General features: G+C 39.8%; 1 protein-coding gene across 2 annotated transcripts in view; it reads right to left on the bottom strand.

Annotated features, from left to right (window-relative positions):
• Zbtb20 (zinc finger and BTB domain containing 20) overlaps nucleotides 1–9,850 on the bottom strand; it is a 765,654-nt gene extending 755,804 nt beyond the window's left edge. Inside the window, exon 1 of one of the 2 annotated variants that reach the window (XM_085832267.1) lies at nucleotides 9,814–9,850. The gene's annotated coding sequence lies outside the window, so the exon portion shown is untranslated. The remainder of the gene's footprint in view (nucleotides 1–9,813) is intronic. The other variant, XM_029470523.2, reaches the window with a different exon arrangement.
• Between the last annotated feature and the right edge of the window lie 13,966 nt (nucleotides 9,851–23,816).

The following is a 23,816-nucleotide window of genomic DNA, read 5'->3' as shown; positions in this document are numbered from 1 at the left end:
CTGTTGCTATGTCACTGGCTCTTAGCACTGGTTGCTGGAGTACCCTAAATGGCAGAAATACTGCAAGGGTGAAAAGCAGATGTTCTGTCAATTCCCTGCCAAGATACATAGAGAACAATGTCTGCCCTCTATCTCTGCTTGCTCAGCCCTGAAGACAGAAAAGATGCTGTTTAGCTACTCTAGTGTGGGAGTTTTGGAGACGTAACATGAATAAAAACTGACCACAGGGGTCCAGAGACTTCTGGAGCCCAAATTTTTCTTCCAACATCTGCTGCTTTCTGATATGTACCCTGAGCACTTTTCTCTTAATTGCGTGCTTAACTAAAGGAGGAAAATGTTCAGAATAATGTTACCTGCCCAAGGAGCCATGTCTACTGTTCTCATATCTCAACAGTCATTTCATTCACAAAGAGAAGCATCTCATAATTAAAAATAAAAAGGAAAAAAACCTCATACGGGTCAGCTTGATTTTAAAATTCTCAAATGAACAGAAGCCTGGGAGCGGGATGAGGGACTATAGATCTGAAGTGGGTTTGAATGCTATAAGCATTCCCTCAAATCAGCAGCTTTGCCAGTAAGCTGAATACAGTATAGAAAAACAATGATGTGTTTTACATATGTTCTCAAAAACACATCTTAAAACATGCTGCAGCTACTCATCATCCTATGTAAGCATTAATGGAATATCACTCTTAGCTATTCCAGGACACAACTATCTTTTGTTTTAACACAACTTCAAACCAATTTTCTGTGATTTCAGTTAGAAGAAAAACAAATTGTAACTTTGGGCAATCAGATACATTTCTCAAATATACTAACAAGCCATGCATATGTTAAAAGCATGCCAGCTACTATACAGAAGTTCAAACATTCCCCCACATGGTTTACACAGCATAGACGCCAATCAATATTGGTTTTGATTAACTGTGGTTTTGCTCTCTGAATATCACAAATGGTAAGGTGTTTAATTGGGAACAGTTTCTAAATAACTCAGACTATAAAGTGAAATTAGTGAAAACCTTTTTTAATTATATAGAAGTTTGTGACCATTCCTCATTCAAGAATTTGTAAGTTCATATAAAATGTCCAAGAATCTCAATTGCAATCTCTGAAGTGCACAAAGTACTGTGGTTTATTGTCCTACTATCTAGATAGGAATCATGTAGGATATGAAATTTGGGTTTCATCCTTGAATCGGCAGGTAATGTAATTCTGTGTACTCTATTCCACACAATATCCTGAATTGATCGAAGTAGATTTGCTTTACCATTGATAGTGGTATCTGATATAGCTGATATATTTCTTTTCTGAATCACAGTAAATAAAATTTTTATTGGAACTTCTGCCATGATGGAATTTCATTAAGTAGCTAAAAAGATGAGGGATCACAAGCATGTGTAAAGATGTCTGGCTCTGGTAAAGTTATAATGGGTAATGTCAATTTTCAAGATGTTAAATTTGAACAAGAATTAGTTGAAAATTAGAAAATGGATAGCTACGAAGCAAGACTTTCATCACATAGATGTAAAATATCATGACCAACAATGAGTCCATTCTGTGTGACCAGTACCAAACCAGCATGAAGGCTCTCAACATAAACAAAGAGCCAGCCACATCTATCCTTAACAGGGTGGCATGGTTCTAAATGTTAACCTTCTCAAATGCTGAATCCCGAATAACAGAAGTTAGTGAGAGTCAAACTGTACTTGAAACACCAAGATTAACTTTACACCAGAGATGTCCATTTTTGGATAGCAAAACTCAGTAAGATAAGTGAGAGCCGGTGAGAGGGAGAATATACCTACAAATACAGGAAAATAACCTCCATTACACAGAATGAGGAATGGCCACAAACTTCTATGCTTCATTCTTATACTTATTTTTAGCTAAAAAGACCGACCACTCCAACACAGTAATTCTTTGCTCTAAAACCCTTTCCAGAGCAAGAAATTGCATTATGAGCCCAAGCTTTCAAAGGTGCTACTCTGAGAGTCGTTATATAAAGAACAGTAAAATGCAAACACCATAGCCATTAAGAAGACTAGGTACCACAGGCTGTCAAAAGAACAAACACAAGAGTACCATTCACAATAAACCTGAAGAGAAAAGCTGCCATGCATGAATTGAATGTTAATTTTTTTTAACCACAGTGTCTTTTCAGTGATATAACTGTTTGAACCATCCAAAATTATTATTTCACTTTATTTCATTATGTGCTAAAGTCAGAGTACAAATGAACACCTGAAATACTGTCATGAGGAAAAGTAGAACTGCAGAAGCGACGGTTCATCAATTCATTACCCCTCAGGATTCAGACTATCAAACTGAACATGGGTACACTCAGCAGAATGAGCATAGCATCTCTGAAAAGTGTGTGGTACCTGCTATATTTTTACAGACATAGGGCACATGAGTGGCTGGGCTAGCTAACTATTTGAAATTGTAATTAACTTTAAATGTTACTATTGCCAAGCATAGAGAGCACATGTCTTAATCCCAACACTCAGGAGCTAGAGGCAGGCCATACTCTATGAGGTGAATGGCAACTTGGTCTACATAGCAAGTTTTAAGTCAGCCAGTGGCTACATAGTGAAACTCTGTATGAAAATATATAAATACTTTACTCTTTATTCATAGGCATTAACTACTCAAAATAATGCAAACTCCGGTACACTGATATGATCTGAGCCGGTAATCTGAAATGTATTTAGCATATCTATTATACTATCAAATAAAACAGAGCCTCCCTTTGGCTGTTGGCATCAAGGAAAAATTAAAGTTTCATACAAAACTTCTAGATCATATCCCATGATAAGCTTAGTAGAGCCTGGTATAAAACTCTGTGACTATAAGGTGAAAGAAATCAAAAGTTAAATTTCATAATGAACTAAATAAAATCAATATATCAAGCTATTTCACCTCTCACATCCATCAAAACCTCATGGAAACCAACAGGTATTTTGAAAACTGGATTCTAAACAGGCTTTTACAAATTCCTCCAGAAACAGTTCAAAGTTTGGTGACATAGAATAAACAGTCACTAAGTGGTTTACAAGTCAGCTTATTGCAGTAACCTGTCATTCTCCATAATGCAATTAAATGTATTGCCTAACTGCAGGCTAGCACTACCATGATTTCTCAAAAACAAAAGCTTTGTATCGCAAACTCTTAGTGGTCCATGATGATGCTTGGCAGTGATTTCTGGAGCAATTTTAAGGAGAAAGGTACACAAAGATGTTTAGAAATCAGTAGGATCTGCTGGTTTCAATGCGTATCTCTGCCCTGCCTTGGCCTTATATGTGTACCATCCCTGGTTCTGGAGATGGCTCTTAGTTACTCAAACTTAATCTAAATTAGAATAGGGATATAAAACCCAAACTCACCTGTTTTCCTTGAAGATAATATACATTCATCTACACATATATTGTATGGAATTAGAAAATGACTGTTAGCTAACTCACTCTATTATTACCAGCTTTCTTCAATTAAACAACTTTATGCTAGATACAATCAACTATAAATCCTATTACTATAGCTTCCTGAACCAGGGTGAGTTGGTGGGAAAATTATGCAAACTAATAAATTTATTCTTTCTAATTATAAAAGATAACAAGTAGCTGATACTGTGTCTACATTTAGAGTTGATATGTCTGAAAGCAATATCACTAAACTGTGACATACCACTGACCATAGGACATGCTCAAGTTCATACAACTAGTCAACAGCTGTCTCTACTTACTTCACATCCAGATTTTTGGTCATGTGCAATAAAGTAAAAGAATTAAGTTTAATACAGAAGGGATTGGAAAGGTAGATAATAACGTGTTTTTAAAACCCTCTTCTGAATTTAATGACTTTTACTTAATTATCTAACATTAGGAAAATAAGTTTAAAAGACCAAACAGACAAAAAGTATTGAAAAGATATATGCATATACACACACACACACACATATATACACACACACACAGGCATACACACACTTTTCCTTAAATAGGAACTACAGAAAAGGACATCTCTGATGTCTAAAGAAAGCCAAAGATATATTAAGCATGAGAAAGAAAGGACTGGACAAGGAAGAAAGTAAAGGAGAGGGAAAGGGAGAGGGAGAGAGATGGGGGAAAGGAGTAAAGAAGAGAAGTACTATAAGAAAACAGAGGGAGGGAGGGAGGGAGGGAGGGAGGGAGGGAGGGAGGGAGGGAGGGAGGGAGGGACAGAGGATATAAATGTAACAGCTGGTTTTGTTTCTTTTGTTTTTATTAAGCATTAGAGGCTCTTATGGCTCCTTTTGCAATGTTAATCTGTATTCCAAAAGGTAGAGAAAATTAATTTCTGATCATTTATAAAAAGCACTGAAGTAGAAATAAGTAAATCTCAAGAAACTTACCAATGACAGAAAGATAATGGGCACCAAGAATTTCAAAACTAGAAATCCCAATCTTTTTTGTCTTTTGCTAAATCAATTTTTTTCTTTGAAAATAAAAGTCAAAAGCAATTGAAGAGATTAAGTCAGTATACTCAACTCAAAACTCTTGTGTATATTTTTCCTAACGTACATATTCATGAGCTGACAATAAAGACAAGCTGGCTGCTTTGTTTGACTATAGTTCTGTTTACTTCATACTGTCAAGAATGGATTTTGACACTCAGTATTAATATTGCTATTTTTATTGATATAATTAGCACTACTATAAATAATTCCTTGGCCTGCCATATTTAAGTATATTATTATAATCAGCAATATTAAGACATCGTTTCCGAACATGATGCTTTGGAAATAGACTGCTGACCCAAAGAACCAAGGTGACCTCAAGATGTAGAAATTACTGAAAAAGAAAATAATAATCTTGCCCTGTCAATAGAGACTGTTTTGTGTATGACTTCACTAAACAAACTAGTTTATATTTGTTTGAAACTCAAGTTTCTCACCAATCTGCTGTTTCAATTTCACATCACACCATATTGTACCTAAAACAGGCAATCTGGATTCCTATTGCTACTTTTTTTTTTCTTCCAAACAGCTCAGGAATGGGCTAAAATATAAAGCTTGAATCTATAAAGCTAAATAAATAAGTAAGTAAATAAGACACCCAAAATTGAGGCTGGGTGGGTGAAAATAAGCATTCTTGAAACCATTTGAATAATTGCTAGTGGGTGGCCAACCCACTTGTGAGTTTTTGATCATTACATGAAAGCAAAATCAAAACATATTTTATCTTGCCTCTAGATCTCATCAGCTGCAACAATGACCTTATCTGGCCTTGAGTGGTTTGTTCATAAAACAAAACGGGGTGACTGACCCAGTACATATTCAACACAGAGTATGAAGGCCAAAACAAAATGACAATACAATTCAAAACAAGTTTGTAGAGATTTTTACACTACTATATTAAAAAACCTTTCTTTGTCTCTATTGCTTGACAGATGGTTAGCCCTCACACAGCCTAGTATCTCTGGCAAAGAAATGACTACGTCTAGCCAATAACACCCCAAATTTTGACTTAAAATGCACTGTACACACGCTTATACATACCTTACAAATACGAAATCTAATACAATTAGTCATGCTTCATTTATTACCATAGAAACTTGACACATGTCAAGATTTTATCTTTTGTACTAAGGCCACCTCACTTTGACACTCAAACATCTTATGTGGACTCCAGTCCATGAGCTTCCCATTTCAGTTTTCATTCATTTTATGCACTGCTGGGTAATCATGCTTTTAAAACTTCCAAAATAACATCCTAGCCCAAAGTATTATAAAATCTACAAAGATTTAATTAGCTTGTGTTTCTATGTTGCTCACAGGAAAGTTCTGGTAACTAACAAAGCGTGTCAAACAAAATCACTCAGCAACACTGAAAACACTCCACACCAAGGACCACAGGGCAAGAGTGGGTTTATCTAGCACTAGAGTATGTCTTTACCTTAAACTGTTTATCTAGAAATACCTGCTCATACGGATACAACAATCAATCACTCTTACTAGAAATAGAAAAACTTAGCTTTAAACATTCTTCTAACCATTCTTCTACAAGAAAAATCAGCTGAAACTATTCTAGTAGATTAAAAGTCTCTATTTTTCCCTCACTCTTCTGATTTGAGCCTTCCTATGCAGGGATCTCTGTATATGAACCACGAGGTGCTCTAAATGCAATATGTCCCCTTTTTGGAAAAGGTTGACTAAAATATGTACTAACTCAGAGATTTAAGGTAGGCCTGAAAAGCCAAACACAAGAGCAGAGAATGTGGTGGGCTCTGTATAATAAAAGCTGTCTCCTGTAAGGAGTAAATTTATATATCAATAACAAAACCAGACTCATAACTGACAGAGCAAAATACTGAAAATCAGAACTTGTCATTTGGGAGCTAGCAACCAACTGCTAGGAAGGTGAGGTCCTCACTGCGTGAAGTCACACACTTAAAATTCAACAGCATACAGTACACACTGAACCAGACACCAAGTTTCCTTCTGTTACAACCTAGATTTTTTTTTTCTTATAGACAAAATGGCTAAAATAATGCTAAAAATTTTCCTATAGTATGCCTGCATCATAAAGGTTTTTTAAACCAGAGCAATGTCAATCAAGTGATTTTGGAGTGTGAAAAGAAAGGGTTAAAAACAAAGTTAGTTTGTTTATGTGTTTTCCAGTCTTCTTTCTACTCTTTAATGTCACCTGCAAGTTAGTCACAACTTTCATTTTTTCCTTTTAAAACAAAAACTGGGAAATTTTGACATACTTGATTTTTCAGGTAAATTCCTAAAGTAAATCCTACGCAAAAAATTAACATGTATGTTAGTGAGTTAATGGTTTTTTTTTAATCAGTTTTGCTAGTAAGACAATGCCACATAGAAATTTTACAGTTAATGTGAAAACACAAGATTTTACTGTAAAGCAGCATTTTATTTATTCCAAACATATGATAAAAATAAGAATTTAAATCCCCTATGTATCAATAATAATTTTTCTGAAATTTTATGAAAACATTTCACAAAAACAAAGAGTATAAGTAATTTAAATAAAAGTTCTTTCAGATTGTCTGGTAATCATAAACACACTCTATACCTTCAAACTTGGTAACTTCTTTAAAATCTAGTTTGTAAAACACGAAAGCTGCTGGATTGTTTAATTTAAAAAAAAAAAAATCTCTTAGCAATGAGGAGTAGACAAAGTCCATTACCTAATGATTTAAGCTCCACAGAGACCAACAATTTCCCCCTTGCGTCACTGTTCCGTCCCAAGTATCCAGAACTGCCTTACACAAGCTGGTGATGTTGCCATGACTATTTCAGAAAATAAAACTTCCCTTCCATATCTGAAATAATTTAAATTCATTTATGTTGTAAATCATTTACAGGAATTTAGTTGTAGCTTGTATTGCTCTTCTAAATGACCTAGTTATTCAGTCTAGGCTTTTATCTGGGAAGCTTAGTTTGTCTCAAAAGTCTTCCGAAAATCTGCAGAAATGACACAAAAATAACTCACTTGAAAAGGCTTTGCTCTTCTATCTTTTTCCTTTATCAATCAGTCAAAGTCATACAGGCAAACAGGAGTACGCTCTATGTCCCAAAGCCTTGCCACCTAACTAGGTGTCAGAGTCAGCACCATATCTAACAGATCTAAACCCCACCCCACCCCCAGCATCGCCCTCAAGTAAAAACATAGTCTTTGCCTCACTACCTGGTCAATAAACTCAGGATTTTGGTATAGTGACAATCCCAAAATGCTGGCCTACCTAGGCAGACAAACAAAGACAGCTTCTGGGACATGGATAAAATTTAATCATTTTTAAGCTTTTTTCTCTAACCTAATAAACACTAGAAGGTCATCAGGAAAGGGCATTATTGCTCTGGAGCCTGGTGGGGGGTATACCTGTCAACCTGATCTTCATATCTGAAATGCTTGTACTTCAGTCATCTAAGACCTGAATCAAAGCCCCATAATGCCTGATTGCCTCACTCTCTGGGCAGCTCAGAGACTTCCAGAAAACTCCAATTTCTTCTCCTCACAGGTTTATTTCAGCGCCGTTTGACCTCAGACACAAAGCTCTGCAACTGGAATTCAATGGAATTCAGAAGCCCAATCTTGGGCTTTTACACTAGAGCAACTGAACAGAACCATCTGTGGTTCTTCAACAATTCTAAAACCAAGTTTCTTGGGAGGATTCAAGAGATGCTGACCCTGGAGTACCACCATGTCCTACCTGCGTGTGCACTCTGACGATTTAGTAGGAATTCTAACGAGCAAGGGTCTGAGAGAATAAGTGAGTTGTTTGTTGGTTTGTTTCATCTACTTTCCCTAGAAGTCAAACCTAACTGTAACGCAAAAATACAAAATGTACTCAGATCCTGACATAGTCATTTGTGGAGAGGCTCAGAAGGTTGAGGTCTATTCCCACAATATAGAAAACTGTCCTTGAGACAAGAAGCTAAACCAGGAATCCCAGTAAATCCTGTGAGGATGTTAAATAGCCAGATTCCTAGAATTGAGAGCTCACACTATTTTTCCATAAACTGGTATTTGGATGTTCTATGTTTTTCAATGGCAACAAGTTGCAGCAGAAACTTGGAACACTGTTCACTTGAAATCACTGTATACTCTGAAATTTTTTATAGCAGAAAATACCAAAGTGAGAAAAGTCCACTTTAGTGACATTCTGGTGTGTGTGTGTGTGTGTGTGTTTAAAAAAAATAGTAAAATTTCACAGTCTAAAAAGGTAACATGTTCAACTTAGATCTGGGCCAATGATTCTGAGGACTATACCATCAGGTGCAGCTTCCAAATGTCTTCCCATGCCATTCAGATTTCTGCTGGAGAACTGTCTTGCTTCTTCAGACCTGATTTGACCCGGTTCGGAGTAAGAGATCATCAGATTACCGAGCTAGGTAGCGTAGCTGTACGCCATATTGTGTTTTTCGCTAATGTTTATAGTCTGTGTGTGTGCCTAGCATATGCTTGTGCAAGTGTGTTTATCAATACAACTTTTACGAAATCCCTGCCTCCTGCCTCTTCTGCATCCTTAGGAAGGGGAGGGGCTGAAGGGGACCCTGAGAGCCCCCCACACAGGGGAAAGCATTAAAACAATTAGAGGACCACATTTGAACTTCAAAACCATACTCCTGTATTTGGGGATGGGGTGGGTTTTGTTGTTTTGTTTTGTTTTATGTCTCAAGGTATGAGAGAGCGTTAACTTTTTTTTCTTCTTTTTTTAATGTTTCGGAAGTGGCCCAAAGGCTAAAGAGAGGAGGACAGGGTTCAATCCTTGCCAAGCCCCCCTGTCTACCGGTGAGAGCAAGGCAGGCGGGGCTACGCTTCCCAGCCCGGGTTCTCCGAAGCCAGTCCTCTGCGCGGGAGGAAAGCGACTGGGAGGGCGGAGGGAGGGAGGGAGGGAGGGAGGGAGGGAGGGAGAGGAGAGGGGCGGGAGCCGGCGCCGCCAACAGCTCCGGAGCCCCGGCCGGTGCCCCTCAGCTCCTCTTCTGGGAAGCCGCGACTCCAGAAGCGGGGAGGAGAGACGAGACGCAGTGGCAACGACCGGACGCCCCGCCCGGGCCAGCGGCAGACCCTCCCCACAGGGTCGCGCGAGGCCGCCGGGCGGGCGCGAGGAGGGGCGGCGGGAGGGCGCGCGGGGCGGGGCGGGGCAGAAGCCCCGGGCTGCGGCTCGGAACTCGCGCCGCGGCCCCACCCCGCCCCCTCCTCGGCGGCCCGCCACCCCCGACTCCCGGCGACTCGTAGACGCCCGGCCGCGCTCCGCACGCACACACCCCTCCCTCCCGCCCGCCCCACAACAAATTAGAGTTTTTGGCGTTACCTCCTCGCGCTCTTTAATCTTCTTTCCTCAACTCCTAAACTTCCCCCCGCCCCTACTTCTTCGGCAGAAGGCCCACATTGGGCGCCCGAAGCCGCGAACCTCTACCTTGTCCTACTATTGGGCGGCTCGCATGTCACTCGCTGCTTCAGCTGACCAATAGCGATTGGACAGCCCTCGTGAGGTTGCCGCCCATAAACAAAATGCACTCTTCCTCCTCCCCTCTGCGGCCCCTCCCCTAACTGCCCCTTCCCTCATTCTGTCATCTTTGATTGGCCTAAGAGACACCCAATCCGCTATCTCAAGCATCGACTGGTGAGCGGAAACTTCACTCAGAGCAGTTTTAACAGTCTATTGGTCAATGTTCTCAACTCTTCCCGCCCACCAGCGCCCTGTGTAGAGAGGCCAGCGGTCTCTGGTTATTCAGTGATCCAAGAGCTGGGAAACTATTGGTCGACAGAGGCCGTCAGACCGGACTGTAGTGATCGGTGATTGGTCACTATAGGCACGATCAAGTTTGGTTGTTTACTCCTCCACTTCCCCACCCTCCTTTTCATCCACGTCCCCGCCCCCTCCTGACTGCTTTTACTTTCTACGCATTTCTATTTCCTCCTTTATTTATTTATTTGTGATAAACTTAAATGACCCGAGGATAGAGGCGGGACTCCAAGAGGGGCTAGAGGATGACGGGCGGCGGCCCGGGGCCAATTGTCGCGGGGACTGCGGGGTGAGGGGCAGCGGCGGCGGCCAGTGAGAAGCAGGTGTCTGCCGCGCGCCGCCTATGGAGCCGGGATGCCCCAGCGGAGGCGGCGGTTACCCGCTGTCTGGCTCGCCCAGAGGGGGAGGGGAGGGAAGGGGTTCAGTGCAGGGAGGAGGGGGTGTCGCGGTCACGGGCAGTGGCTGTCCTAGCGAGCAGGATCCTGGCGGTGGGAGGGACCGCTGGGCGGGAGGCGACCTGCGGCCCAGGGAGACAGAGAGGCGGGAGCAGTGTTAGGACTCCCAGGGAATGTGTTTCTACAGAAAAATACCGTGTAAAACCGTCTGCAGAGAGCCGCCCTTAATATCAATGAGGATTTATTATCCTACCGGAAAAAGCAGATTATGTTTCTTATTACTAAACGCCTGAAGTACTGACGACCCAACTGAAGCCCACAAAATTCAATATCCTGGGAGCTAGAAGGAATAAAGCAACACGGAAAATTAAATGCAGTTCAGATGCTTCAATAAAACCTTCATCTTCATCCATTTGTCACTCAGCATAGTACTCCCCAGAGCCAAATTCTAACAAATGCTGGTCAGGCAAGGGCGGGGTGGAGGAGGAAGCGGGTGAGGCCTGAGGCCAGCAGGAAGCCGAGGATAGATTCCTGAAAAGAATTCCTTAAAAGGACTAAGATGGAAAAAAGAATGGCTTTTCACTCTACAAAGAAAAAGAATTCCTGCCAAAATAAGAACTAATACTTTTTAAGGAGCTTAATTTGTCACGAAAGGGATTTGTCAGAAACACCAAGCATACAAAGGAACTGTATTTGTAGTATTGGTTATTAATACAGAAAATAATCTTATAGATTATAGACTTGAAAAATAGATTCAGGTAGACTTGAAGTAAGTTTAAGCCTGGATTTCACGTAGGTTTCCTTGACACACACTGAATACTTTGAACATCAAATGTTTGCTTTGACTAAGTAGAAGTCTGGCAAGACCATAAGCAAAACAAAATTAGCCCTGACTTAAAAAAAAAAAAAAAAAAAAAAAAAAGTAGCACAAGGCCTTGACTTCATTAGTACATTAGGGCCATTCTGAAGATTATGGGTGTGGCTATCAGAATCTAGAAATTGCTTAAAATATAAGAGAAATGAAGGATGTTCAAAGTAAAAAGTGCTACTGAGTGTGGATTTAAATTTGTGTATAAAAAGATTTACAGGGAATAGTCTGTGCAGAACAATGAGCTTCACGTGAGAAAATTAAGTAAAATTTAACAAAAGTGGGCAACTAGTTAACCCCATAACTTTAAGAAGAAATGACTACTTCAAATTCTTATCATTTCTCATAAATTTTTAAAGATCCTTTGCAGTGTTTTGTAAATGTGAGGATTATGATGAGGAATCATAAGGGCAACTATGTAAAATATATAACAGTGACAAGGCAGGCGAGGCCTTAGGTGTTACTACCTGTATTTTTTACTGTCCAATTCTGGTGTTAAAAGGCTTTGGGCTCTAAGGAGTAGCTCAGTGTTCATGTTTACATTGCATGGCTACCCTGACTACTGTGGTTTTTTACTTCTCCCAGACAGAGACACCCCAAACATGTATTAAGAATGCCCTAATTGTGGGGCATGAGATATTTTCTCCTTAACATTTAAGAGAACTGGAGAGTGCCTGTTGGTGGGCTGGTGTGGCGGTTCAGTGGGTGAAGGGGATTCTGCAAGGACTGATGATCTGAATCTGATTCCCCATAACTCACCTGGTAGAAGGGAAGAACCAACTGCCCCAAGTTTTCCTCTCACCTCTAAACTTGCATCATGTACCTACACAAACACAAAATTAAATGAATGAATAAACATTTTTAAATTGTGTCCAAAAAGGTTAAGAAATTAAAAATAAAAAAGTTGATCGAAAATAAAAAGATTAGCAGTTGCCTAGACAAGGTTTATAAAAATGTCTTTTAGTCATCTAATCACATTCTCTTTGCCTCTTTCCAGTAGTTTATTTCTTTATTCACTCAACAAGCATAAGTATATATTCTTCACACTTCACACTAATTAAAAATTTTAAATGGAGACAAAAATACCAAAACTAAGACTGGATTTGGCTTTTTTTTTTTACTCCAGAACTCTCTGCTTCTTAGAAGAAAAGAAACAAATTACTCTGCTATGCATGTTTGCATCATTTACGACATGGGAGTATATAAAACACCGCCTTCCAAAGGAGTTGGAAATAATCAGAATACACTGAAATTATCACTATGCTGAATTAATAAAATAAATCAGTAACTGCTCTCATGGGGCTTAGATTCTATGAGGGCACTACATATCTGCAGCATAATATATATATGTATATATTATGCTACATGGTATATATCATATATAACATAACTATGTACCATGTAGCATAATTAACGGCACCACTAGGTGAAGTAGAGAATGTCTGAGTGATGTGATATATAAAATCCTGTAGTATATCAGAAAATATAAAATATTACCATCTGAGAGACAATTGAGAAAATCTCAGTGACCAGTAAGTATTCAAAGGAAGCCCACAGGAGAAAGCAATAAATGTCCAGCATAACGAAAGGCTTGGGAACTTCTTGAATCCATAAACCCAGTTTTGTCTAAAAACAATTATTCTCTGGGATGGCTATACTCTTATTGCCGACGTAATATTGGTATTTAGAAGGGATCCATTAGGGAACTTACAACCCTGTATATGATACGCATCACTTAATAGTTTTACCCTTTAAAGAACAGGCCTGGTTTTCTATACATGAGCTCACTGATAACAAAAACACATTAACAGCAATAAGAAAATAGGAAAATAAAAATCTTCCTCTCCTAGTGGCATAAAATTGAACTAGACAGCAAAATTTGTCAGGACAATATGCAAAGCATTAAGGTTAGATGAGTCATTCTCCAAGCAACTTAAGGAGGACACTTGTAAGCACACATGCACCCCAGATGTCAAGCAAGTTCTCCTGCCCCTGGAAACATTATAGAAAATTTTCTTGAACCACGAAACCCACAATGTGGTAAAAGTCTGAAGCCCTTTATAATACTCCTTCACGGGAGTCGCAGGCGCTTAGCCGGTTTTGCTCTATCCTCAGATTCTCCTTCCAATGCCTGCTCTTTGTTCTGCTCAAACCTTTGTTGTAAGCTGAAGAGTCATACCAAAGCCATAAGCAGTTTCCAGCAACACTTCACATAATTAGGATATAATGTACTTGACTCCAGAATGTAATCCCAGGAGACGAGGAATAAGGGATGTGTGTGTGTGTGTGTGTGTATTGTGTGTATTGGGTAGTATACTGATTACATTTACTGGGGCTGGGGGGAAGACCACAAACAGGGTCCTACATAAATGGCATGTTGTTAAAATTGCAAATTGGTAACAGAGATCATGAGAGAGGGGCCTGTTTTAGTGAATGGTATTAGATAAATCAGAACTGATCTCTAAATAATACATAAAAATTAACTTTGGGTACTTTATGGATAGTAGGTGGAGAATATAATTGATAGTTATATTTGAAATGCACAAGTGGATGTAGGGAGAGATCTATGTTCACTGGGAAAAGCAAAAACAGTAAATAGATTTCTAGCATAATGAAAGGCCCAGGAACCCATTCAAATCCACAGATCCACTTGCCTAAAACCAGCTTAATCTGTGATGTCAAAGTAACAGGTTTAGAAACATGTAAGAGATCTGTAAGGCAAACCAGCAAGGGCACGGCAAGAAAGGGAAGAGGAGGAGAGGCCGTGGAGGTGGTACACTTGCTAGGGTCCAAAACACAATAAAATGTAGGATAGGAGAGAGTTAGCAGAGAGCCTGCAATTTGTCTCTTTCAGTTTCATGGTGCAGGAGGAGCTGAGAGTTCCACATCTTCATCTGAAAGCTGCTAGTGGAAAACTGACTCTAGGCAGCTAAGACACGGGTCTTAAAGCCCACACCCGCAGTGACAAACCTACTCCAACAAGGCCACGCCTACTCCAACAGGACCACACCTTTTAATAGTGCCACTCCCAGGGCTGAGCATGCTCAAATCATCACACTCCTCTTGTACACATCTTGCAACTGACATGACATTTATCCTGTGTCCATTGTGCTAAATGATCAAGAACTCAAACCTCTAAAACAGTGAGCCGACATAAAATCTTCCTCCTGGAAGTTGCTCTGTTGGGTATTTGGTCATGGTTGACACAAACGTAACCAGTGCAGTGCTGTGAATCCATGAGCTCTTGTAATTTCTTGTAATTGATCGAGGTACTTCTAATTAGATTCATACAGTTTACCAGTTATCTTAGTTGATGTCCACAGACCATTTTACTGTTGCATTAAGATAGACTATTTCATTATTATCATGAGAAGTATTTTACAGTCTGGCTGGTCTTGAATTCACTTTATATTCTTCACTAGACTCCAACTGAGCCTGTACTCTCTAGGGGTGGGTTTGCATACATGTTTCACCTGCCTTGATAGACATTTTTTTTTTTAAGTTTTGCACATAGTGTTTGTATCTATGTCTAGGAAAACTCTGTTAGTACTTATGATTTATTAGTGCTCTAGATTTTGTTGAGATTCATATGATATGGGTTATTTTTTCCTGTAATTCACTTGTAACTTGTCTCTATAGGTTTATGTGATCTTAGATGTAATAACACCAGCAATGTCCATCTCACTATGTGGTACATACACTAGATTGTGGACAGATATTAAATATGAACATCTCCAGCTGGTAGCAACAGTCTTTTAGCCTACAATAGAGGACTTCTTTCCACTCTTTTTAGTATGGTCTCAGATACACTACTGAATATAGGATTAACATTTTTTAAAATCAACCTTAATTCTCTAGGAAAACAATAGCAACAATTTTATAAATTCAGGACAAACCACTGCATTTCTATGGCTGGATGTCTGGATTATTTCACAATGTATAGAAATTAGCAGAATGTAGATTAATGAGATGGTAGATAAAGTAGACAATATTCGTTCATCAGTGTGTTTTTAAGAAAACAGGACAAGTTTTTTTAAAAAAAAATTAAAACAGCTTCAGTTTGAAAAAAAATCTCAGTGAATTAAAGATTAATTTAGTCGGGCGTGGTGGAGCACGCCTTTAATCCCAGCACTCAGGAGACAGAGGCAGGTGGATTTCTGAGTTCGAGGCCAGTCTGTTCTACAAAGTGAGTTCCAGGACAGCCAGGGCTATACAGAGAAACCCTGTCTCGAAAAACAAAAAACAAAAATCAAAACAAAACAAAACAAAATTACATATCTTCTGCACCTGAAAGCGTAATGGTTTCAGATCAAGAATATTAGTCAGGAAGGAATGAGCTGTCACATCCTTTCTTTCTCCTCCTCATTAAGTGCTTCAGCAGCCTGTTCTCAGAGAATGTTTGGTTCTCTGCTCACTTATTGTTATCAGGTGGAGTACCATTGTGATTGGTTTTTCATCAGGTGAACCTGACTTCACCTGATGGCAGAGGTCACTAACTCCATGAACAATGGCGAAAACAGATTGTACCTCTCAGTAAAGCGCATCACTTAAAGGGAACATAAAACATAAAGGAAACTTGAGAGATTAGCTTTTTTCTTCAGATGGTGCAGCCCAAACTTTCCAAGCACAACTTGATCTGTTCTCAGTTCAGTTGCCAAAGAAGATTGGTTAAAACCCTCTTCAGTAACTGCAATGTTTAATATCTGTAGGAAATTTAATGTCTCCAGGCTTATGAGATGCACCTTTATGAGTGATATTTCAGATAGGAAGTTATTTTATAGTTTATAAGCAAGATGCCTACCTGAGGTACAAGTTGTAAATATGAAAGTATGTACTTTGCCTGGGGCATTCAGAAGTCATGCCCATCCCCTCTGGTTATACACGAGAAACTGGGCTTTTTGTTTCCTTGTCTTTTAAAGTTACCATGTTCTATAAGCTCTCATAGACTGCATAGTATGCCCATAGAACTGAAAATTCTGCAACTGCAGTACTGTAATTTGAATAAAAATTATCATCGAAAACACATGCATATACATGTGTGTGTGTGTGTGTGTATGTATGTGTGTATGTGTGTGTGTGTGCGCGCATGTGTGCCATTATGATTGATACGGATAAACTGATTTGGGGGCAGAATATTGATTTTGGAGCTAAGAGCTTTAAAATGTCCAAGAATTAAAAAAAAAATAAATAAATAAATAAATAATACTGTTTAAAGCATGTTCGAACAATGTGCTTGAATTAGGTAATTATATTCTTGGGAACCTGGGATGGTTTAAGTTTGGAAAACAAGCAAAGGAGTGTACCTAGTTTACAAAGTATCTATAAAAGCTAATTGTGTATGGAGCCACTAGACATTTACTAATAAGGAATGAGATTATTACACACATTTCTATAGTAAGGTTGCATGTTCCACAAGGCCAGACAACCTACTTTGCAAGTAGATAGATCTAGGAGTATGTAACCCATCCTTGCTAGAACCCCTAGTATCTTTCAGTCCTAAGCCATTTTAAAGTTTCCTATATTAGTAGTGAAAGAGAACAAATTCTAGTTACTCCATGTAGAAGCAGGAAATAAAGGACAGGCCTAACACCTACTTCCTATGATCTACCTCCTGATTAATTGTGATCAGTGTTGTTTACTTGAATTTTTACATTTTAAACAGATGTTTGATTTTGTTGTTTTTATTTATTATGTTTAGCCCAAATTCCCAGGTCACATAAAATTTTGACTTACTGGAGTACAGAAAACGTATCTTAAAATTTCACTGTATTGCATAAATATACATGGTGATTTAAATGTGATTTGGATAAATTGTAAAAAATAAATAAATAATGTACTTTTTCTGTTGTGCCTCAGGGACAGTGTATTTATGGTCTGCTTGTCTGATTTCCATCATGTTCTGCTAGTTTGTCAGGGTGTAGGAGTTGCAGTGACAAAGTATGGAGGGATAGGAAAAACTCTTAGAAGACAGTTACAATTTGACTCTCACACATCCAACATAGGTTCATTTTTAATGCTTGCTCTCCAGCTTGTGTATGGTACTCTTTTAAATGCTGGGGAGCCTTAGAAGGTGAGGGCCTTCCTGACTGATGGAACCAGGTTATGTAGGGCAAGCTTCCTGGTCCCAGTCCAAACATTTCTGCTTCTTGATCAGCCATGATGTGAAGAGCCATGGCCTCACATCTCCACTGCCCCAGACAACTCTCACCTGATGGACTGCAATCTTTCCAAACCATACGCGAAACTAAACCCTTTCGTCCCGCAGTCAGTCGTGTCAGCAATTTCTGCCACAGCACACAAAAGTAGCAAGCACAGTGACATCAAAGTTCCTCCAGCAGCAATAAGTTGGTGGAAGGCAAGTCAAGAGTGGTATCGTCTGTAAAGAAGAGAACTTCTTTATAGAAGCGGGGCTGGTGACATGGCTCAGTAGATTCAGACATACACCACAAAGACCTGACAATCTGGGTTCCTACAGCTCACGTGGTAAAAGTGGAGAGCAGATTCCCATAAGTTGTCTTCTGGAGTCCATAGGCACCATGGCCAATAAACATACACACACACACACACACACACACTAATTAAATAAATGTAAACAAGTAATTCGTTTTTTAATTTTCAAAAGAAAGCTTCCAGAGAAGAGATTTAAGGGGGGGGGGGGTGAGACAGCAGGAAAAAAGTCTCGTGGGTACCAAACCTATATTAGAAGAGTTAGCTCTTAGCCTGAAGCCTAACAAAGCTCTTAGTATTAATACATATAGTCTTTCTCTGTCTTGATGGTGCTTTTAGAAACAGGAAGCTGTAAGCCTCCTTTGGAGCCTAGAGTCTAGAGCAACCTATAATTACCTGGGAACAAACAGAAGGAGCATTAAGCAGATAATAAGAAGGCAGTAGAATCTAAGCCAATTTTTAACTTTGCACGAACATTTTGACCAGTACTAGCTGTTAAAATGGGAAATTGATTATTTGGACTGAAAAAAAATGGAAGGGTTTTTTTCCTGACCAGGAGTTATTTTATAGTCAATTCTGAAAGAACATGGTGTTTGCTTCATTTCTTTGTTCTGTTTTCAAACTCATTTTTCATGATAGGCCTTTCAATAAAAGAATACATGAATAATTTCTCAGAATAACAGTATCATACAACTTACACACACTACTGAACTAGGAAGGACTGCATTTTGCAAGTGGAATAATCCCAATTGATAAAAAACACTGCATTGGTTTGCACTAAAGAAGGTACCTCAATGGAAGGAGTTACAGAGACAAAGTTTGGAGCTGAGACAAAAGGATGGACCATCTAGAGACTGCCGTATCCAGGGATCCATCCCATAATTAGCCTCTAAACAATGACACCATTGCATACACTAGCAAGTGTTGGCTGAAAGGACCTAGATATAGCTGTCTCTTGCAAGACTAGGCCGGGACCTAGCAAACACATAAGTGGATGCTCACAGTCAGCTATTGGATGGATCACAGGGCCCCCAATAGAGGAGCTAGAGAAAGTATCCAAGGAGCTAAAGAGATCTGCAACCCTGTAGGTGCAACATTATGAACTAACCAGTACCCTGGAGCTCTTGACTCCAGCTGCATATGTATCAAAAGATGGCCTAGTAGGCCATCACTGGAAGAGAGGCCCATTGGACGTGCAAACTTTATATGCCCCAGTACAGGGGAATGCCAGGGCCAAAATGTGGGAAAGTGGGAGTGGGTGGGTAGGGGAGTGGGTGGGAGGGTATGGGGGACTTTTGGGATAGCATTGGAAATGTAAATGAGGAAAATATGTAATAAAAAGTTAAAAAAAAAAAAGGTACCTCAAGTGATGTCACCAGGAATCAAATGCTCTTGGTATTTTTCACAGTGGCTTTGTTTAATTTCACTTTGACATGATTATCACACTTTAACAAAAATGGGGGTGAGGGAAGAGAACTTCAGGTATAAGTTATGTGATCCTCAGCAAGTAAACAGCAAGCTTATTGGTTCATGCAACAGAAATCCAGATGTGGTGGTCATTTCGATATGGTTTGATCAAAATCCTGGAATACATTTAGCTATTTTCTGTGTGTCACTTGAAGCTGTTGTGATGGTCCACATCTTTGTAGACACACATGACACCAGAGCAAGATGGCAAATCTTTGAACAGTTGGACAGGTGTTCTATATTCTGTAAATACCAGTGTCATCCATTACCTATCCTGAATCTAAAATCTCAGAAAAGGAGTATCTGAAATCTGCCGACTGGTTTCTACTAACCCGGAGAACCCTTGGGAATAGGAGTTTTATTAGTGACACCCAAGCCCAGTGGCATCTGTATGATAGATAAAATGTGAGAAAAAAATAAGGACAAAGTAAGGGCCAATGGTAACAGAATGATAAATTGTGTGTTTATTGTCTTCTCAAAAGTCCTGGGGCAGGAAGTTGGCAAAGGAATAGTTCCTCTGCTAAGGCAAGGTCTTCTAGGTTCCATGGGACTCAGAGTGGATATTGAAAGGATCTCTGTAGGCAGGAAGGTGTTCGGATGGGAATCCTAACAGTAGCTGCATTCTCCAAAGGTACTTCAGACACCCTTGAGGTTCCCTTCCAGACTGCCAGTGGAAAGTACATTTCTCAATAAAGCAAGTCACTAGATGTTTTGGTTTTTCATACCAGTGCATATAAAAGTTATTTATTAAGCATCATGTCTACAAAAGCAATGTACATAAAAAAGACTTGGTTGCTGAAGTTCTAATGGCCATCTGAGCTTTTAGAGACTCATAATGATTTTGCTAGTGCAAGGCTGTGGCACGGGTTGATGTGTACTCATTGAGAACAACATTGATTTTTTAGAAGGTTTGCCTGTCGTCTTTTCTAAAAATGAAACAGCGATGACGGTTGTTTCATCAATTGACCATTCTGTGAAAGATTTCTGAGTAACACAATGAAATTTGATAGCATTTTGTACCCAGTAGAGCTTCTTTTGAAAATTTAAGACAGTCTTTGCAAATCCTATTGCTACTTTGTCAACTAAAGTGATACAATGACATAAATTGTCATTTCAACAACCATGACAGTGAATTCACAAGGAGATTCTATGTCAAAAAAAAACAAAAACAAAAACAAAACATTCTTTGCCTATCTGTAAATAGCTACTCAATATCATGAAGTTTCATGATAAAAATGAACCAATTTAGTCAAATCTGCTTCTAATTCTATGTCTATCCCATCTGCAATTAATTCTTCCACTGTAGTCTTGGATCCCCCAGTCATTCATAAAGACCAGCACCAACTTCTTCCAAATGCCTATTCCTGTTTCTATTTTGACTTCTTCTCATCAATCATAAGTAATCTCATTGGAATCTAGAGTGGTGAGTCTTTCTAAATGTGAAGCACTGGAGCAAATTCTACTTTCTGTATGTGTGTATGTAGTTTATGCATATGTGTTCATCTGTGTGTATGTGTGTGTGTGTGGGGGGGGTCAGAGTCTGTCAGTTGTTTTAATTCTTGCACTGTTTTTAGTTATGTTTTGTCTTGTTTTGTTTTTTGAAACATTGACTCTCACTGAACCTGGATATCAACAATGTGACAAGACAAGATGACTAGTGAGTCCCAGGAATCCCATTGCTGCAGGACTCCAGCACTTGGATGCTAAATACACATGACCCATGTGGTGTTTCATGTGTGTGCTAGGGAATTTCGATTCAAGTCCTTGTATTTATGAGGCAAGCACGTTTAGCTGAGCTATCTCCTGGGAGATGAGAGACTGTTGAGACTCAAAGGCAGAGACCATAGATGAAATGTCCAACAGTGGAGAGAGGGAACTTGTAGAATCTATCTCTAGTAGAAAGATAGGGAGGGTATCATGTGGATAGATGGGGTTGCCATTCCACAGTCAAGAACTGACCCAGAATTGCTCCTGCCTAAAAGAACTGCAGGGACAAAAATGGAGAAGAGACTGGGGGAAAGGAGGTGCAGTGACCAGTCAAATTGGGACCCATCTTAAGAGGAGGCTCCAAGGCCTGACACTGTTACTGATGCTATGATGTACTTACAGACAGGAGCCTAGCATGGCTGCCCTCTGAGAGGCACAACAAGTAGCTGACTGAGACAGATGCAGATATTTACACCCAACCAATGGTCTGAAGATGGGGACCTCTGTGGTTGAATTATAGAAAGGCTAGAAGAGCCTGACATGGTGGCACATGCCCTTAATTCCAGCATTCGGGAGGCAGAGGCAGGTGGATTTCTGAGTTCGAGATCGGCCTGGTCTACAAAGTGAGTTCTAGGGCAGCTAGGGATATACAGAGAAACCCTGTCTCAAAAAAAGAAAAAAGAAAGAAAGGAAGGAAGGAAGGAAGAAAGGAAGGAAGGAAGGAAGGAAGGAAGGAAGGAAGGAAGGAAGGAAGGAAGGAAGAAAGGGAGGAAGGAAGGAAGGAAGAAAGAAAGAAAGAAAGAAAGAAAGAAAGAAAGAAAGAAAGAAAGAAAGAAAGGCTGGAAGAAGTTGAGGAGGAGGAGGATCCCATAGGAATACCAGTCTCAACAAACCTGGACCCCCGAGATCACTCAGACACTGAGCCACCCACCAGGCAGCATACATGTGATATGAGGCCCCCCACACATCTACAGCAGAGGACTGTCTGGTCTGGCCTCAATGAGAGAAGAGGCACCTAACACTTGAGAGACTTGAGGCCCCAGGGAATGTGGAAGCCTGGTGTGGTGGGAATGGGGGTGGAGGGACATCCTCTTGGAATTGGGGGAGGAGGAATGGGATGAGGAACTGTCAGAGGGCAGAATGGGAGGTGGATAATGACTGGACTGTAAAAAAAAGATTAAAGACAATTTTTAAAAAAGGTAAAAAAAAAAGAAAGAAAGAAAGAAAGAAAGAAAGAAAGAAAGAAAGAAAGAAAGAAAGAAAGGAAAGAAAGAAAGAAATGTAATTTGGTGAGGGAAAGGTGTCAGAAGTCCCTGCAGTTAGAAGGTAGAGGCAGGACCAATGACTTGAGTTCAATATTAACCTAGACTACAAAGTGAGGCTTTGTTGAAAAGAAAGAAAAAGAAGAAAGAAAGAAAGAAAGAAAGAGAGAGAGAGAGAGAGAAAGAGAGAGAGGGAGAGAGAGAATGAATGAATGAATGAAAGAGGGAAAGAGGAAAAGAAAGAAAAGAACTAAAAGAAAAGGATAACATAATTAAAATTCAAAGTGTCCCTTTATCTGTGGGATGTAGATTAGATGTTTCATTAGCGGAAATGAAGAAACAGAACACATCTCCACTAGAGCTCTTGGGTGACCAAAGCATAACCTCCCTGAGCAGTAATAGTATGAAAGAAATCTGTTTAGTTTTTTTTTTTTGTTTGTTTTGTTTTGTTTCCCTGTGTAGTAGGTCTCAACAGTGGGCTTATAATACTTAGCAAACCATATTGTAAACAGATGTGTTGCCATCCAGGCTCTGTTGTTCCATTTATAGAACATAGGCAGAGTAGACTTAGTATAATTCTTAAAAGGCTGGAGACCTCTCAACAACGGTAACTGAGCCCTGGCTTCAATTTGAAGTCAGCAGCTGCATCAGCCCATACTAAGACTCAGTCTGTGTCTGAAACTTCGAAACCAGGCTCTGGCTTCTCCTTGGGAGAGAAAGTCGTGTCAGGTGGGCTCCAGTTTTACACTGAACTCTGTAGGTCATGTGCAGCATTCTTCCTGTACACAATCCTGATGAGATTCAGAGACCCTACTGCCACTTCTGTATCAATACTTGCTGCTCCGTCTAATGGCTGTGTCCTCTTCCCCTTCCCCCAAGAACCGGACCTCTGCTACCCTCTAACTTTCTCCTGAACTTTCCTTCACTCTCTACCTTCATAAAATCAGAGCTACTTAGGGCTTCTCTGATTTGGCTTTGGCCTAACGTAATTCTGTAGCTGGACGATCTCTTCTGACAACTAAAACTTCCTCCACATCAGCGATCGCAAGTACGTTAGTTTACTGTCTTATCAGTGGTGCACGCTCTCGGAAGCAGAACCTTTAATTTCTTCCAGAAACATTCTCTTCTCAGACATAGCTTGACTAATCATTTGGTGCCAGACAGCAACTCTTAGCTTTTGACATATTTCCCTCAGATTCCTGATATTATTAATCTCTAGGGTTATTTTCCGTGCATGCACACACACACACACACACACACACACACACACACACACACACACGTGTGTGTGTGTGTGCGCGTGTGTATGTCTGTGTGTGTGTCTGTGTGTATTTATGTATGCACTAAAAGGAGCTTGAAGCTAGAATCTCACATATGCTAGGCAAGGCTTCTAACCACTGAGCAGTCCCCTAACCCATATTT

Source organism: Mus caroli, unplaced genomic scaffold (assembly GCF_978045245.1).
Source record: "Mus caroli unplaced genomic scaffold, Mus_caroli_1 scaffold_17, whole genome shotgun sequence".
Classification (NCBI taxonomy): Eukaryota; Metazoa; Chordata; class Mammalia; order Rodentia; family Muridae; genus Mus; species Mus caroli.
The sequence above is the reverse complement of the archived record's forward strand: the minus strand, read 5'-3'. Positions and strand labels throughout refer to the sequence as shown.